This window comes from Toxorhynchites rutilus, chromosome 3 (assembly GCF_029784135.1).
Source record: "Toxorhynchites rutilus septentrionalis strain SRP chromosome 3, ASM2978413v1, whole genome shotgun sequence".
In the NCBI taxonomy this organism is placed as follows: domain Eukaryota; kingdom Metazoa; phylum Arthropoda; class Insecta; order Diptera; family Culicidae; genus Toxorhynchites; species Toxorhynchites rutilus.
Window position 1 is genome coordinate 181,407,679 of NC_073746.1, and position 19,304 is coordinate 181,426,982.

At 37.8% G+C, this 19,304-nt stretch overlaps 1 protein-coding gene across 4 annotated transcripts in view; it reads right to left on the reverse strand.

The window, feature by feature from the left end:
- LOC129775535 (discoidin domain-containing receptor 2) overlaps positions 1-19,304 on the reverse strand; it is a 631,586-nt gene that overhangs the window by 195,559 nt on the left and 416,723 nt on the right. The gene's annotated exons all lie outside the window — the stretch shown is intronic.

A 19,304-nucleotide genomic window follows, 5' to 3' on the forward strand; every position in this document is an offset into this window, starting at 1 on the left:
GATAGATGGGAGAGAGAGAGAGAGAAAAAGCAAAGAAGACGTGAATGCTAGCACTCCATTTTTTTCTTCTCTTGCTGCACACAAACTTCGATGCTAGACGACGATTCGGGAATCCGTCTATGCACACGCGAGAGAGTAGCAAGATAAGAAAGTTTAATATGAAATAAATTATATTTTCCACTTTTTAATAAATCGAGTAGAATCCCGAGAGTGAGAAACGAAGCAATTTTCCGATGCATGCGATGCATTGGGTTGGGCTGAGAGTTGGCAGCAGCAACACTTCATTAAGTTTTATCAGTATGCTACCGATTTTATGCTGCCTCCTCTTGGTTGTGCAAGAAAAGCGCACCATGATACGATGACGGCCGGGATGCTTACAAGGTTCTATTTTTTTATTATTATTTTCCACCCCCGTGGAACTGGGATGTTTGAAGGCACTTCATTGAAGTGGCAGCGATGGCAACATCGACAGCAGCAGCGGCAGCTGTTGGTGTAATAAAGTAAATTGATTCAGGCGAAGAGCATTAGAAAACAGTCTATCGTCAGTGGTGATGTCTATGTTTCGGGCTAAATCTGATGCACGATAACTCAGAGCTGTGCAGATTCTATCAGTCCGTAACCAAATTTTCAAATACCAACGCCCTTTCATTCTAAAACCATTATTGATTGACTGCTACGGGAGAGGCACCAGAATATCGAACAAATAGAATTAAAATTTATTCAAAACGATAATCAATTCAGCGATGAGAATAAAAATCCGCTCTCCCTCGTCCCGAAATCGGTCGATCGCTTCGTCAGCTGACAAAATTGAGTTTTCAAGTTTCGCTTCGCCAGCTGCATCAACATTCATAGCAATCCAAATCGCGCCCGCCATTGATGGCGATAACGATCATCGCTCAACATTCGCTGGCGTTTTTTTTTCACCAACCAACCAAAAAGTGTGGGAGAAGAATCCTCACGCAGCTCTAAAATGAGGCAAATGAAAAGATTTACCCTCCGTTTTCAACACTTCACATCCCACAGCCCAGCTTCCTTCCCGTTTGCCGCTTCTATCTCGGGCTACAATTTTCACCCCTTCCGTCAATTGGAAAAGTTTGAATAGTGGAAAAATGGGAATGGATCGAAAATATGGGAAAACGAAAACTGCTCTCTATTCGCGCGTTGGCCGCTGCCTGTTTTCAATTTTTAATTCACCAATCCAATGTAACTTCCGGTTGGTCGGCGTGGATCGGGCTTAAGCGCGGGGAGGTCGGCAGTAACTGCGCGGATATGCGCACTGGAAGAGCATCATCGATTGGCAGGGCTTGTCCGCGGAAGCCTAATTGAATTGAACCATACCACACCAGCAGCTTGCCGTGCTGGGAATCATTTCGGATTGTGGACCGGCCACAGAAAGGGGCTGCTGATGTCACAATTCGAGCAATGAGGGAGGGAGAGATGGAGTGCTAAAATCGTCATCGGGGCCACGGGAATGGAACTCGTCCACTTCGAATGAAGACTGGCCTTGTTACAGTTGATTAAAATTGTTTGGATAGTTTTTTTCTCCTTTGTGTTTCTCTGTTGATATAGATATAATGAAATTGTGACCCGTGATACGATGCTGAGTAAGTGAGGCTGAGTTGACAATGTCGAATTATTCAATTCTGGCTAGGATATCGATTTATCTATTCTGCAATTCCGAATGAAATCGTCCAAAAAATGCAGATTTTAAAAACATGTATTTTTGATTCGAATGAAAGTTTGTATTCTGTTTGGGTTGGAGGAAATATGAGCTTTCCACAGCGATTGGGAATTTTTTTGACTCAAGCGTAACTTTTGAAAAGGGCGTATCGATTTTAGTAGGAGATATCTTTGATAATTTATATCTAAAAAACTATGAGTCTTAACTCTTTCTAAGACACTATAGTAAGAGTTATAGCGTATTGATGTCTAAACATGAAAAAACTATACACTGAGAAAAAAAATTAGTACTCTTTTTTTTATTTACAAAAAAAATTTAATTTGCAATATCCAAAATATATATTTTTTAATTTTTTTTTAAATTTTTTCATTTAAAATAGAAGTCATGTAGAAAATTTAAAAAATGGGTCCAAGATGGTAAAACTATTTTTGACGAACTTTTTGGAACATCGAATTTTAATGAGTTTCCGAAACTTCGAATTTTTGAATGTTAACAATCATTTTCAGCCACAAATTATGATTTCTGATGTGATTTAAAACAAAAAAGCGAAATATAAATCTCCTTCTAAATGAAGCCATTCTCGAGATATTTTAAAACTATTTTTAATTTATTGTCTTTTTTATAGTAAATATTCCCTTTTAATACGTTTGTCGAGTTATACCGTCATGTTCATGAAATTTTATGAATTTGCTTATAATTTCCAACAACTTTTCCAAATACATAATGGTAAAAATATATGTTTAGGAGTTACGTTGAAAAACATTTGAAGGCATCTGGGTTAACACAAAACGTTGCGATATTAAAAAATCTTTTTTATCTTAATACAAACTTTTAACATATTATTCATGTTACACAATCAAAACACGAAAAGCAGAATTAAAATCCCAACAACAAATACACCTTGTTGATTCAACCGGACGTTATGGGTTGTTGTTGTTGGATGGCTCTAACGTTCCAGTGGAACTTTTGCCTTCTCAACGTAGCTTTACTTGCGTAATTTTTATTAGTAATAACTCTATGCCGAATAACACGCCTGAAATGTACTCTCGAGTGGCAAGCTCTAGAATACGCGTGACCACAGTGCAAGCCGGAAGAATTTTCTTTGACGAAAAATCCCCCGGCCAGAACGGGAATCGAACCCGAACCCCCGGCATGATAGTGTGGGACGCTAACCACTCGGCCACGGGAGCACCACGTTATGGGTACAAATATAATTAACTTGTTTACGTTATGCCTAGATTATACCTGAAGTCAGGTATCTCTAAGCTACCTCTGTATAGGTATATAAAGTCAGGTATCTTTAAGCTACCTCTGTACAGGTATATAAAGTCAGGTACCTTTAAGGTACCTCTATAATGTATATAAAGTTACTCATATTCAAACATCGTTCATCAGTCGAACAATCTTCTTTATAGAGTGAATAACAGTATACCACAATGGACCACAAAATTTTTTTTCGTGGCGTTAGCCTGACGGGGTCGGAGTTCAATATTTTGGCAGTTTTTCTTATTATCTATGTTAGTAATATGTAACCGATTACTCGCGGTTGGCTCGAGGTTAGTATTACAAGTGTTTTCGTAATTGTGATGTCGCTGTCTCCAATGCTCTGTACCTGTGCCCGACAAGGGATACTTCCTATTGGGATGCAGCTGACCATTAATCAGCAACGCCCCCCTAGTACCTCATATCTAGCGTGGTGCGTCTTTCTCGACTCGAGGAATCCAGGATAGATTGGTCACTATGATGATTGTTAACATACAAAAATTCGAAGTTTCGAAAATTCATAAAAATTCGATGTTCCGCAAAGTTCGTCAAAAATAGTTTTACCATCTTGGACCCATTTTTTAAATTTTCCCAAATGGAATACAAACTTTCATTCGATTCAAAAATACAATGTTTGTCATTTGTCGATTTCATTTGGAATTGCTCTATTTTTAGGTGATTGCGAACAATAAAATCAGATCAGCTGACGCCTGGGTCTATGATTTTTCATGTCAAAATGAAAAATATGATTGAATGTTATGACCGTTTTCTAGGATTGTAATGAGGTGTCTTTGGACGTAAACAAATTATTTTTAGCCTACACCTTCACACCTTCGCGGTTTTAAAACTGGACTACGTTCAACAGGAAAGAATGAGATTTAAAATGGAAGCTTTAAAGCTGAACATGTAAGAAATAATGAAAGATTTCGAACGCCGATAACTCGACCATTTCTTGATAGATCACAAAGATGTTTGTAGCAATCGCTTGGGAATATTCCCACGCATCTATCACAATAAAGAATTTATTTAACACTTTCGTCGCCCCGTCACCCAGATATGGGTGACACTTTCCTCGTTCAAATTGAATAGGATTTTGAAAAGAAATTTGATAGAATAGGCACCTAAGTGTAACTATAGGATATGTAGAAAAATAATAAAATCATAACAATATCATTATAATGATTATACTATACATTTTATTAATTTATAGTGCGGATGGTTTGTACTGCAACTTTTTGCGAAACCCATATAATATGGCTTTGGCATGTGTTATTGTTGTTAATTCATCTTCAAATTGAATAAAATATTGCTTGATCATGATAAAGTTGTCTACAAACTAAGTTCGATCATGATTTCATGATTTATCCGCAAGTTGGACTCCGCAAGAAACTCCAAAAAGTCGCTTTGGGCGACGAACGTGTTAACTAAACTATTGAAAAGCTGTGAAATGCCATGTTTTATCCCAACTGCTCTGTTTTCATTGACCCGATATACGGTTTCCCCAACACAGACTTCAAAATTAATGCGCCTGAGGGAATCCGATTTGCAAACACTGCAAATAGTACCTGAAGTTCGAGAAGTACGTACACTTGAGAGAGGCAATAATTTCAGACGGAAATGTAAAATACAATGGTCGTTTGACAATTCTTCCGTTCACATATTTCGATAGTCATAGGCATCATATCAAACGTAAAAGGACGGTCATCAAATTTACTTTTAACGAAGAACATAATCTATTGCAATGCATGAATTGATCTTACATAACAACTGTTCAAACTCTTTATCTACAAAGCAAATATGTTGAATGCAATTGAATTCGAGAATTGTTTCATTCAATCAAAAATTAACCCTTTAAGGTGAAGGTGGAAGCTAGCCACAAATGGCTGCCACAATGGCGCTCATTTCTTTCATCTCCCTCCCTCACCCCTCGTCCGAAAATCAATAATTTTGGGAACCAGTGTGAAGAAAATTATCGTTTTCGCACACTTCCCATCAAGTAAAGGCAACCAAACTCTAATCGATTACTCACAAGATATTAAATGTTCATCTGCTGTCGCACTGTATAGTGAAAAACGTCGGAAAACTCGAGCAAGTGCTCTGAAAGTTAAATTTTCATTTTTCAATCTTCGGCAATGGTTTTGTTTGTATTGGTGAAAGCATCGTTATTTTTTCGACACTAATGCCAGATAACATCATCGAAACAGATTTAAAAAACTACTCAATAAAATGTTGTTCCTGAGTCATAGCGTATCATGTTATGAAAATCAATAGAATAAAATTGTGTTTATATCAATACAATTATTATTTTTACGTTTAATGGGTCTTTAATGACAGTTTTAGCAACTATAACATTGGTTAAGCAAATTGTATTGCAGAGCTCGGAACACTGCCACGGCTGCCAATGCTTTCAATAATAGTAAACGGAAAAGTATTACATTCAATCAAAATGCCTCAGCCTAAGAAAAGAAGAGTTAAGGCTCTCCAACATGAATATGTGAAAACAATAAGATCAACGAATGCAAATATTAGGGAATTTCAACATCGAGTTACTATGCGGAAAAACTTGTTAATATCAAAAGAGCCCTAATTCGCATGTGTTATAAATTTGCTCATGTTACGCTCGCATATAATCAGAATTTTACTTCATATGCAAATGCACCTTCTATATATATTTATGTTTGCAATTGTTCATCGGAATATTTTGTTCATACATCTAACTTCAGTATTGGATTGTAATTTTTTTACAAATGTATTCAAAGACTCGTGTCAATGAAGCGCCACACAGTCTGATAAGTGAATTGATCTATTTACATGTGCTTTACTCTTCTCTCACTAACACTATTACCCCATTTTTACAAGTGGGTTTACCTACACTACTACAATGGCTAGCTTCCACCTTCACCTTAACGGGCCGTGAGAACTAGGCATGTAATCAGCTACAATACAATACATGCTAAAATGTACAAAACATTTTTTTTCAATACGCAAAATAGCTAAAAACATTGAAAAAGTTAGTAGCAATATAGTTTCCACTGTACGGCTAGCGTAAAATGTTGGTGGCAATATAGCTGCCACTGCCCGTCTAGCGGTAATCATTTGATGGTAAATATGATTTTTTTTTATATTTGAATTTTTGATGTTAGTTTCAACAAAAAACAACTAATAAAAATCAGACTCAGCAGGTCCTAAATAATAATGTTTCTAATTTCTAAATAAATATGTTTCGAAAACTTCAACAAATTGACAATGACTTTTCGAGAACTTTGCTGTCGCTGCTCTGAATTGGAAGTTGTTAACACAAAAACGGTTGCAAAATGAATAGTTTTTGATATTGTCTCGTTCCAAAAAATCAGACATGTTGCTAGATTTCAGAACTAGTTACCACATAAGACTAGAAGTGACAATTTAGTGTTAAAGAAGAGAAAAAAATAAAATCTTTGGTACCAATAAAGTTACTACTACCCGTAAAAGGGTTAATCAATACAAACAAATGCTTACTAAACCAACGGTAGGGCCACGTCAACCCTGCGGTTATATCATAGATATAACACATCCATTTTTCAACTTAAGAATTTTATTTTTTAAGAATATTATATAATTTTATTTTAAGAATAACCCATGAAACAAGCATAGTGTAGAGCTTGCACAAACGCACAGAAGCAAAGCAGAAGAGCTTTACTATAAATTGCATTTACGAAGAACATGCATTCTTCAGGACTCGCGTCGGAGGAGAAGTTGTAAATGAAAATGTCTAACTACATTGAAAATCTGATCTTTCTTTAAATTTTTGTTCCTAAAACTAAGGCAGAGACTCAGTTAAAAAGACTTGCGACAGTTGTCATGCCGTTAGGTGAAGAGTGTTTGTGTTTGTGTCATCTTCAGTTTCTCCCATAAAGGCAAAAATACCAAAATCTTCCAGTGGTGAGTGCTGTGTTCTTCGGTTGATACATGAAGATAATTTTTTTTGTACTAATGAGTAATTATTCTTAAATTCCTACAATGTTTATTCTTCTGGTTTCCGAGTGGATACAACTCTGGAATGATCATTTGAGTGTCATTTTTGTGTAAACAACTCGCTGTTTTCGAGTAATAAAAGGAAATTCAGTTCAAATTGGTCGTAAATCCAATGCATAAGCAATATTTTCTGATCTAATAAAAATGAAGGGGTGTATGTATGTAAACGCTAGTTTCGAGATTGACAGATTGACGAATTTGCAACATTTTCTCGTTTTTCTCATCAAGGGTTCGATGGACTTTTACGACAAAAAAGTAAAGACAATTCATAGCGAAAGATAAAAATCATGAAAAATCAAAACGTTAAATTCATTTACGCATATAAAACTACGCATTAAATTTCTCGGTCTACAGAATCACTGCTATCATCAGAATACTGATTGAAATATGAAAAAACTAGAATTAGGTTATATCTATGATATGACCGCAAGGTAGACGTAGGACTACCGCTTGTTTGGTAATCATTTGTTTGAATGAAGTACTCTTTCAAGTCTTTTAAACTTGTTGGTGGTCCTGAAAAAAACCGATGGTTTTGTGAAAGCGTCTAGAAGCAACTGGTAGCTGACGCTTTCTTGGCCGCCTTCTTAGCGGTACCACTTCTCTTTCCGGTGGACTCCTTTTTGAATTTAGGAGGAATCTTAAACGAACCCTACGCATCAGTGCTTTCTGTTTGCTCAAACAGTTGTGTTAATTCGTACAAGTGTACAAGTGTAAACAGCAGCTTGTGTAAGCTAACTGTTGTTTTTGTTTGCTTTTTAACGTGTTTTGTGTAGTTAAAAATTTAATTTAATTTACCAAGTTACTAATTTTAATTGTCTGGACTATCCTGTTTAAAAATATCCCTGATGAAGTTGTTATTTGGAGTGCAAATTGACTGTTAAGATTGTTTTGTATCACTTCAATTGTATCGCGCTGTTGTGGTTCATTCATCACCTTCGTGCCGTTGCCGGAGCGATCAACTTCGTGCTTGTTTCATTATCGACCGGCTGGGAACCGCCCGAAATATATTTTAAGGCGTTACAACTGCTCAACTGCCAGCATGGATAAAACATGTGCCAAATGCTTGTCGGGAATAACTGGCATTGATACCGTGGTGGTTTGCCGTGGATACTGTGGCAAATTATTTCACATGCGGTGCTCTGGAGTGTCACGTGCCCTGACGGGTTACTTCACTTCACATCGGAAGAACCTGTTTTGGATGTGTGATCAATGCGCAGAGCTTTTCGAGAACTCGCATCTCCGTTCGATCACCAACTTGGCCGATGAGAAATCACCTTTGGTTTCCCTGACGGAAGCTATCAGCAACCTGCAGACGGAAATCAAGCAGTTATCATCGAAGCCTGTTCCATCAATCCCGTCCCCTGTTGTTAACCCTTGGCCAAGAAGTGAACCAACTCGTCCTTCGAAGAGATTCCGGGGATCCGACTCTCCGATACCTAAAACATATGAGTGTCAGACTGGTTCGAAACTGCTGTGTCAGAATGTTGTTTCGGTACCAATCTGTGTACAACCGGAGACCAAATTCTGGCTCTACTTATCACGCATCCGTCCAGATGTGACAAGTGATAAAATCTCTGCAATGGTTAAAGCAAACCTGGAAATCGAAACAGAACCTGAAATCGTGAAATTAGTTGCCAAAGGAACAGACACCAACAACTTGCGCTTCGTCTCTTTCAAAGTTGGTCTTGATCCGGCTTTGAAGACGAATGCCTTGGATCCGTCATCGTGGCCGGAAGGAGTTCTTTTTCGTGAATTCGAAGACCACTCGGCTCAAAAATTTCGGCAGCCATCTGCTGTGAACCAAACATTCAAGCCAGCAGCAACCATCTCAGCCACAACATAGCCGATGAATGGACACCGGGGCGCACTCAAATAAGCATTTTGGAAGCTTCCTATCCACTTAGCACAGTCGAGCCCATTAGCCATGTATGCAGCCGTAGTCGCCCCGGCCCTGTGTCTGATGTGAGAGAAGAGGTTTTCCGACTTGCTTGTCTAGGCAAGTATGGATGTAATTTTCAACCTATCCTGCCTGACGATGTTCCCCCCTTCAGATTTCCAAACTCTTCCAGTCAACATGAGCAACGCTTCGAACCATCTCGTGTCAACAGACGTGTGGCCACCAGCATAAATGATGTCTGGATGTACTTCCAGAATGTACGCGGTCTGAAAACAAAAATCGATGACCTCATCGTAGCGATTTGTGATTGTAATTATGAGGTCATTATCCTGATCGAAACCGGTCTTGACGACAGTGTCAACTCGCTACAACTTTTTGGAACCGACTTTAACGTTTTTCGTTGCGACCGTAGTCCACGTAATAGTCGCAAAACTACATTAGGAGGAGTGCTTATTGCAGTGTCAAGTCATCATAAATCTGTTGAGGTACGCACAATGCATGGCAATAATCTCGAACAAGTTTGTGTGTCTGCCTGTATTCGTGAAAAGCGGTTAATGCTTTGCGCCGTTTATATACCTCCCGATCGAAGTCAGAATGTAGGTGTTATTGATGCGCATCTATCTACGCTGCATGAGCTACGTGACATAATGCCTGATGGTAATCTTCTTCTTGCTTGTGGCGACTATAATCAGCCTAACATCACATGGGATTTGCTTGACGACGAAGCCTTAAGTCAGGAAGCTTCCACGATGTCTGCTGCCAGCGCTGCTCTAGTTGATGGTTTGAATTTCCTGCAATACAACTCAGTTCGCAACTATCGGGGTCGGATCCTGGATTTGGTTGTATGTGATGCTAATTGCAATATTGTTGTGAACGAAGCGATATGCCCATTGTTACCTATTGATCTGTATCATCCTCCGCTATTATTCTCCTTACCAACTCTAACCGATTGTGAGGACCGTGCTAACTGTGAATCATATGACCCTATTCAACAGCCGCTAGACTACTCCAAAATCGATTTTGCCATGCTCAACGATTATCTGCAGAGTTGTGACTGGAACAGTAGGCTGGCAACAAATGACGTTAATGATATGGCTGCAACATTTTGCCATATTATTTGCAATTGGCTTAATGACAATACTCCGAGACGAAAACCTGCTGCCTCTCCTGTTTGGAGCTCTCCTCCACTGCGACTTTTGAGACGCGACAAAAATTCCTGTCAGCGTAAACTCCGCCAATATCGAACCACTGAAACTAAACGCAACTTTCATCGTGCTTGCAACGCCTATAGAAAGCTCAATTCAGCCCTCTACAAGTCGTATGTCTTGCGTGTTCAGACCAATTTGCGTCGAAATCCCAAAAGTTTCTGGAACTTTGTGAACTCCAAACGTAAATCATCGACTATTCCAAAGTCCGTGTTTCTGGGCAATTTGGAGTCAACATCTGTGCTCGAATCATGCAACCTTTTTTCTCATCACTTCAGTTCCGTTTTTTCGAATGCGACTGCGAATACGGATGAAATTGTAAAAGCAGCTATCAATGTTCCAGAGAATCTCATTAATCTGCGCTCATTTGGGATTAGCTCTACGGATGTCACTAAGGCCGTTAAGAAATTAAAGAAATCGGTCTCTCCGGGTCCCGACGGTGTACCTGCAATAATTTTTTGCCGCTGTGTTGATGCTTTAGCTGAGCCCTTAGCCTGGATCTTTACTGCATCGTTGGATCAAGGAATTTTTCCCGAGATTTGGAAGCATTCCTTTATGTTTCCTGTTCATAAAAAGGGCGACAAACGAGACGTAACAAACTATCGGGGTATAACAAGTCTTTCTGCTGCTTCAAAAATATTTGAGATAATTGTGAAAGAAGCTATCTTCTTTCATGTTAAAAGCTACATCTCTCCGTCGCAACACGGTTTTATGCCAGGGCGCTCTGTGTCATCGAATCTGTTGGAATTTACGTCAACTTGTATTGCACATTTGGAAAACAAAGTTCAAGTGGATACCGTTTACACAGACCTGAAAGCAGCCTTCGATCGCATCGATCATGGTATCCTTCTGCGGAAAATGTCTCGATTGGGAGTCTCTGATAGTCTAGTGAATTGGCTCGAATCATACCTGCTCAATCGAACTCTCCACATTTTCTTCAGTTGAGGAGCTTTTCGAGTTTGGAGAACCTGCAGCTTGTTTCCAGCGACGTATTACTGGTTCTAGGCTCATATAATATTAAACCCTCTAGTTCATTAAGACTTATGTCAGATGAATGTATCTTTTAATAAATAAATAAATAAATAAATAAATTCGGTGTCTTGATTGCGGTCACTATAATCTCGTTCACCGGTGGATGGTTGACTAAAATTTTGTAGGTCTGATAGATTTTTTTGTAGTTTTTTTTTTTAATTCTGAGTTTTCTCAATTTTTTTTGGAAACTCTTAACTTGAATACTTTAAGATCTGAAAAAGTTGGTCAGAGAATGAAATGTATGACATTAGTCAGGTTTTCATTAAAAATTATCAATGATTTTTTTGGAAAAAAAATCATTGAATAAAAAATATTTTGCAAATTAAAATTCATTTTTCTCGAAAACATATAATTTTAAAATTCTGAAAAATTAGATATAAATAGCTCTTACAATTTCCAACAAGTTTTCCATACATCGGAAAATGGGCACATTTACATTATAAATTATCGCAATTTACATGCTCTGTTAGCTTTTCTCTATTTAGAAGCATGTCAAGAACATGTCAAACGTGAGAATTTACACACAAAAATGTTACGAGCAAAACATTATTTTTTTCAGGAGTCTTCATACAAAAATGATAGAAAAATCAATTTTAATTTTTAAAATAACTTTTTTGTCAGCGAATTTTTTTTCCAAAAAATGTTTGGTATTTTTTAGTGAAAATTTAAATAATTTCCTACATTTCATCCTTTGACAAGAATTCTGTGGGTGTCATAGTTTTTAAATTATCCAATTTTTTTTCTTAATTTTTTACAAAAATTTATTTTTCCAAAAAGTAGTCTAATTAGTTTTCGAATATTTCAAGTATGCAAAGTTGCTTAATTGACCCATGTCTTTACACCCACAACGCTTCACTGATATCTGAGATGGTGCTGCCAACGGCCAGTCGAGTTGGCATGAAGTTCGTCTATAGATGGTTAATTAATTCTTGTCCTCGCGTGAACAGTACAGCTGGCTGTATGTCGTTTTTGCCAATGCACATTTCATTCTCCAGCGTTCTTCATTTTTCATTTCCTATAACAAAAATACTTTGTTTTTGTGGGTTGAATGTTTAAATCAAATCGCGTGACAGAAACTGCTGAAACTTCAACAATTCTTCGGCTTAAACAAGAGATCATATTTTGATCTAACGAAATCTATTTAATTTTCATACACTTATTGAACAAATTACACGTTATTTGAGTAGTTTCTTATAGCTTTTTAGTGAAAAATATGGAAAAAAAATTCTTTATCTTTTCAACAACATTTGAATTCTGTGTCGGAAAATCTTTACAGTTATAATTCAGGCTCGGTTCATTGAGGGATTTTGTGTGCATCGGCTGCCGATTTTTTCAATGTGTCATGATGTCAATGTAAGTTACTGGGTGGCCTATTGTCGGACTCATTTGTATCTGAGTATTCTTTACGTTTTTATCCATTTCCAGAATTTATATACATCTCGTTTCATTATACATCCACACAACCCCACCAGAAGCACCACATGCGTCCACTAGCTTTGTTAGCTATATTTATATTATCATAATTAAGGATTATAACACAACACCGATCATTTCCATCTCGAAGAAATGCGTTGCATTCGAAATGGCCACAGTGATACGGCGCACTTACGTGACACTCAACATAAACACCGATATTTACTACGGCTTAATGACTCCCTCAAAGTCAGCAGTCACTCGTGCCGATTAAAAGTCGAATTTACGACCCCAAACAAACTTTGATGTCTATCTAATTTAAATGTAGGTTAGTCCGGTGTGAGAGATTAAATCAAGCAGAAAAGGAAACCGATACCCGTGCGCACCAACGCACAACCCATTGATCCCCGCCCGAATCGGGTTTCCTTAAGTCAATTCTTCAATAGCATAGCCGGAAAAAATCGTCGGACGTCTTTCTTTTTTTTTCTTCTCTCCCGCCTAGAGGCTTAGTCATTAAATATGTGTTAATATTTTTATGAATGCGGCAGACCGCGGCGCTGAAGCAAAGAAAGCCGCCACAAATTCCATCACTGATTGACGATAATTTTCAGTAGCTCTTGACTCGCGCGTGTCTAATGAAAAGTCGGTGATCGGGTAGAGACATGGCGGGAGATGAAGCACAGTCGTATAATATATGAAATAACAACAAACGACAAATAAACAAATATTGGAGAAAGAGGAAATTTGTATAAAATTTATGATATCGCAAGTAACGGGATGGGTGGAGGTTAGAATAACAAATTCTATGGAAGCGAATTCGCTTCCAACTATAGACTGTTTTTGGTTTTCGGATGGGCGGTAAAATACTCTCTGGCATTGCTGCTGCCGTTCGTCTAAGTTTAGCGATTATTTCAGCAATTTCAGCCACGAACAGGCAAACGCGGCGGGAAAAGGGGCGGGTATAAATATTCATAAACGTCCGGCTCTGGCTCTAGTTGTGAAATTCCGCCCATGAAATCACACGAAAAATTCTCGAGAATTTCAATTAAGCGCAACTAAATGGCCGATGTCTGATTATGTGCGGTGCCACACATAAACTCAGTGCTGCGCCCCGAATAGCGCTTTCAATTTTGAATAACTATTATTATTATTAGTGTCTGCTTTCTCCCCCACATCCACTTCGATATTCCGCGATGAGACGGGTTTCATCGGATCAATGCGCTTCTGCTGGTCCGACACCAGCCACTGGCAGCAGCGGATGGTTAAACGGTTTGTTAAATACGGAAGCCATTCGTTTAAACATAAACCAGACAATTCAATTAAAGTTCTTTTTATTTGCCTCCGCGCGGTGTGTTAATCGCCCCTCGAGTGTAACCTTTGAAATTTTGGTTCCATTCCGTATCAACAACCACTTTGTGGAGGGTGTTGCTTGTGTATGTTTTGTTTATACGTTCGATCATTGATACAGGGAAACTTCGATATAACGTACATTTTACCTCGATATAACGTACACATTTCCAAAGTGTAAAGGAAATTTTTTTTCAATATTTTTTTTTCTGATAGAACAATGAATTACCTGTATTGTGATGCTAAAACAAGTTTTGTACTTTCAATAAATCCCGAAATACAGCTGGTTTTATGATTCCGGATTCTAAATGAATCAAGCTTTAATCAACAGTACGAAGGAAAACATCATGAGAAAGGCTGGCTTCGTCTTCTGATTGAAGTTAATCATTAACTTTACTAAAACAGCAACACAATAATGTATTATAGACTACGTTTGTGAGTACTTTATTATGCTTCGATATAACGTACAATTCGATACAACGTACAATTTTGAAAGTGAAATGTACGTTATATCGAAGATTACCTGTAGTCACATATTTTGTTGAAAACATCATCCGGAAACTTCAACTGATTGCAGAAAAATCAACTGGCAGAGTGCAATTCCACGCAGATTGCTATGAATTCGACTTGGTCGGATTTATAGTTCTCCATTGCTACCCGAATTTGTTTTTTCAATTTTACAATTTTGAAAAAAATTAGTACATTATCAATGTTATTAACAGCCAACGTTATTAAATGTTATTAACTGAAATACTATCATTCACGAATTGGGTCTATATATAATTCTGAATGTAGAACTAAGACACCGGAAAACAAGAGTGCTCACTTTTTCACATAGGACTGCATCTTTCAGTAATGGTACCACATTTGAAAACATATAACGTTTTACAGAAATGGTTTTAAACGTTAACAACTTTTTCTACTGTGAACAGATTTTGATGATATGTACAACAATAGAATCCGAAAATTAGATTTGCAACACATTACAATTTCCTAATCCTTAAATGGCAAAATTGAATTAATTAATAAGAAATTTAATTGGAAGCATTTTTCTCATACATTTGATCTTTGGATTTTTATGATTTTATACCCATACAGACGAGTAGGGGCAACTAATACGCACAATTTCCAATTCTCGTTTTTCAATTGTTACGCTCAAGCCAACAGCCCAGCTTCTCTTCTCTTCTCTTCTCTTCTCTTCTCTTCTCTTCTCTTCTCTTCTCTTCTCTTCTCTTCTCTTCTCTTCTCTTCTCTTCTCTTCTCTTCCTCTTCTCTTCTCTTCTCTTCTCTTCTCTTCTCTTCTCTTCTCTTCTCTTCTCTTCTCTTCTCTTCTCTTCTCTTCTCTTCTCTCTTCTCTTCTCTTCTCTCTCTCTTCTCTTCTCTTCTCTTCTCTTCTCTTCTCTTCTCTTCTCTTCTCTTCTCTTCTCTTCTCTTCTCTTCTCTTCTCTTCTCTTCCTCTTCTCTTCTCTTCTCTTCTCTTCTCTTCTCTTCTCTTCTCTTCTCTTCTCTTCTCTTCTCTTCTCTTCTCTTCTCTTCTCTTCTCTTCTCTTCTCTTCTCTTCTCTTCTCTTCTCTTCTCTTCTCTTCTCTTCTCTTCTCTTCTCTTCTCTTCTCTTCTCTTCTCTTCTCTTCTCTTCTCTTCTCTTCTCTTCTCTTCTCTTCTTTTGTTCGGTTGAGACATCACAACAATGTTTGCAACACCAAAACTTTTACTAATTTTACTGAGTTAATTTCACAAGAGTTAAATGTTCAAAATGTTCGATACATTGTAAAGTTACATTCGAAATCATAAAACACTGATTTGATTTGATTTTTTTGTCGTGAGAGAGCATGCTTAAATTTAGGAGCAGGTTTGGGCTTATTGGTGACGTTTTCCGATCGATCATTCAATTTTCGTGCATTGTTTCCGGGTTAAAAGTGGCATCAACGTGCAGCTCATTCCAAGGAGGTAATCTATGTGAGGAAGGTGTTTTACTGCGGAGAGAGTGGTGTTCTTCGGTTGAAAAAAATTATAGGAGGTTGTCCATACTGTTACTGTTAACCATACTGTTAACGTAGAACTACGCTATTATTCTGTTCCAGCCGCTTGTTTATAACTTCGGATATTATTTTACGCATACACACTTATCTCCGCTTTGCGCTCTTCTCAACAGAATCCCTTTCTATTAATATTTCCTGTCTCGGTTAGCTTTGCTGTCATCCTTGGTGGAGACAGTTTTGCTACTGTCATGCGAAACCAAATCACACACCCAATTCCAGAGCTATTGTTTTCTAGGTGAGCTGATGATAGCCTAGCTTGATGATTCCCCACACAATTGTGTAGTTCAGAACCTTATGAAATGGCGTCAGTTTGATGTAAAAATTGCAATGCCAAAGAGATAAGCGAGTAAGTTATTTGGTCACGCTTACAGCTCAATCCGAAACGAAGACATGTGATAACGCAAAACAAGGAAGAACAAGCGATGTTCATTGCTTCGTATCTAGAACGATACTAAAAGTTTGCCTCAGCGAGATCCAATATTTATGTTCCAGGCAAATATCCCCCTCCGTCCTTCATCTTCTTCTTTTCTTTGTTCACGGTGACTTTAAATCGTTCCTTTTCATTGATCGCCGATAAGTTGCTCGTTATTGACGGCATGGATAGGGAATCTCACAAATGAGTAGAACAAATGTATGGGGAAATGGAAATCAATTTAAACCGTTTACACATTAGGGGATTGTAACATGGAGCATAAAAACAAATCTTAAGGAATTTCCGATTCGTTTGGTATATAAATCGTCTAAACCCGTTCGCGGCAAAAATAGTTATTAACTTTAACTTTATTTCATAAAAACGTTATGACGTTACCTGTTACCTGTTATGAGACTTGGCACCCTTAATGCAAGACGTAGTTCTACGTCAAAAAAATGGCTTCGATGCGGTACGGATTTTCTGTTGCCATTCTGCAAAAGGTGCTGATTATTATAATTTGTAGAACATTCCTTTGATGTTGTTTTTGGGAGCGTTAGAGATGTAATTTAGCTAAGAGATACTGAGAAAATACTTATATATTCAATAAGTTCAGTGGTTTAGTGTCGAAGTACAACGAGTACTCAATAGTACATGTTAATGTTTTCATAAATCGATTGAAAATATTTCTATACATCTATAACAATAAAGAAAATTATATAAATGCAAAACTGTTGAATGACTATAAAATAAAAAAGCTGATTGTTCGTACCCTTTTCCGCATTTTTTATTCATCTTGTTGAATAAACCTCAGTTCAAGGTTCTCTTATATGCTCTATAATAAAATATGTGATAGATAATGGCCACGTTATGCATTTCCAATCATAGATATAATTTTGGTAGCATAATATCTGCATACGCCAAAATATCTAGAGGCGAATGAACTGCAAAGTTCATTTAGACCATGCAGATCAGAATAAGTTTTCGTTTTCTACAAAATCGAGAAGCTTGACGAAATCATCATCACCGTCATCATCATTATGATTTCGGAAACCATACAACTAGCAACCAGATGGGGCTGGCGACGAGGGCACCCAAAATGGCTTTTTTCAAGAGCGTGAGTTAAGAATAAGTTTTCTTAATTGGCCTTTTTCAAGGCTAGAGACGCAAGAACTGCCAAAGTCTCTATGATCGAACACTCACTCACTCTTCAAAACATCATTCACGATTCCACAGTCATCCAGCAAGCAACCATTGTTAGGCGGCGAGAGCGTCCAAATTGTCCTTCACCAAGGCTACAGGAGAATAACTGAAAAAAGTTCAAAGTCTCCGTAATTAAGGACATCATCATCACCGAAACACCCACGTTGAATGAATGTTTGAGTACAAAGTCTCAATGAGGCAAACCAAAAAAAAAAGGAGAAGAAGAAGTCAAAGTGGGAAGAAATTGAGCAAATAAAGAATTGCGTGGAAATAACATAAAACCATTATTCAACATATATTGAATCCAACAATACCAAACGTTCTTTTCAGAACCACAACAATTTCGTAAAGAGTTTTTTTTAGTCAACTAATTCATTATCTTATCTTTACAAAATTTCGAACAAATGGAAATAACACAATATATTTCAATTGAAATTATTCGCCTCTAGCCTTGAAAAAGGCTTATTGGACTATCGACCAATGGAACGTCTTGAGATTGAACAAAATAACAAATGAACAAATTATTTCAAATGACTGATATCCGCTCATATCAAAACGATTCCTTGAATTTGAAACGATTTCAAAAAACTATGCATGTTTCCGGTTCTGTTTCTCCCAAAGATAGACGTAGTCCTGCGAGAAAAAAAAACTCTTGTTTCAATCCTTTCAGAAAGCCTGGGGATATCTTGATTTGCAGCATCTGGAAGACCTCGTGAGGAGTTTGCAGAATGCCCAGCAAAAGTTATTGATGCCGAGAGGAAGTCATACAAATTACCAAAAAATAAATAAATGAATAAATAAATGAATAACCATAATAATCCCTCGACGATAAGCTGATTCAGAAGGTACACTTTTTGAAAGGCAAATTGCCTATAATGAATTTTTTCACATTCCTCGTCAGGACACACTCGTTAGTTGGCAGCGCATGTGGAGTGAAGATGAGTTCGGTCGTTGGTTACACACGATTATCCCTACGGTTTCGACGAGTGCTTGGTTTAAGGGATTGAATGCAGGTCGTGATTTCATTCGCGTGATATCTCGGCTCATGTCCAATCACTACAACCTAAACGCGCATCTCTATCGCATTGGGCTCGCAGCAAACAATCTTTGTGATTGTGGCGATGGCTACCACGACATCGAGCATGTTGTCTGGTGGTGTATTCGGTTTCATGCTGCTCACTCTCGGTTCTCTAGAGCACTGAGAGCACAAGGCAGACAATCGGATATTCCCGTCCGGGATATCTTAGGTAGCCGTGATCCTGATCTTCTGCTTCATCTATACCTGTTCCTCAGAAACGCCGATGTCAACGTTTAATGATGTTTCCTTCGTTGTGTCCCTGTTTCATATCCCTCCTATCCGATCTATAAACTTTTACTTAGTCGCGGTAATACATACACACACTCTTTACAGATACACGGGCCAAAGGTTGTGCAGTCCACTGATTAATGCTGATTAATGGTCAGCTGCATCCCAATAGGAAGTATCCCGTGTCGGGCACACGTACAGAGCATTGGAGACAGCAACATCCCAATTACGAGAACACTTGTAATACTAACCTCGAGCCGACCGCGAGTAATCGGTTAAATATTACTAACATTGATAATAAGAAAAATTGTCAAAATATTGAACTCCGGCCCCGTCAGGCTAACGCCATATGAGCCTTGATAAAAATATATATTTTGGAAAAAAAAAACATAATTATGGAAGTGGGCACTTTTTGTCAACTTATTTTTCACCGAACTTTTCTCAATTTCAGTTTCATATCCCTACAGACAAATTCCCAAATTACCGCTCTAAATC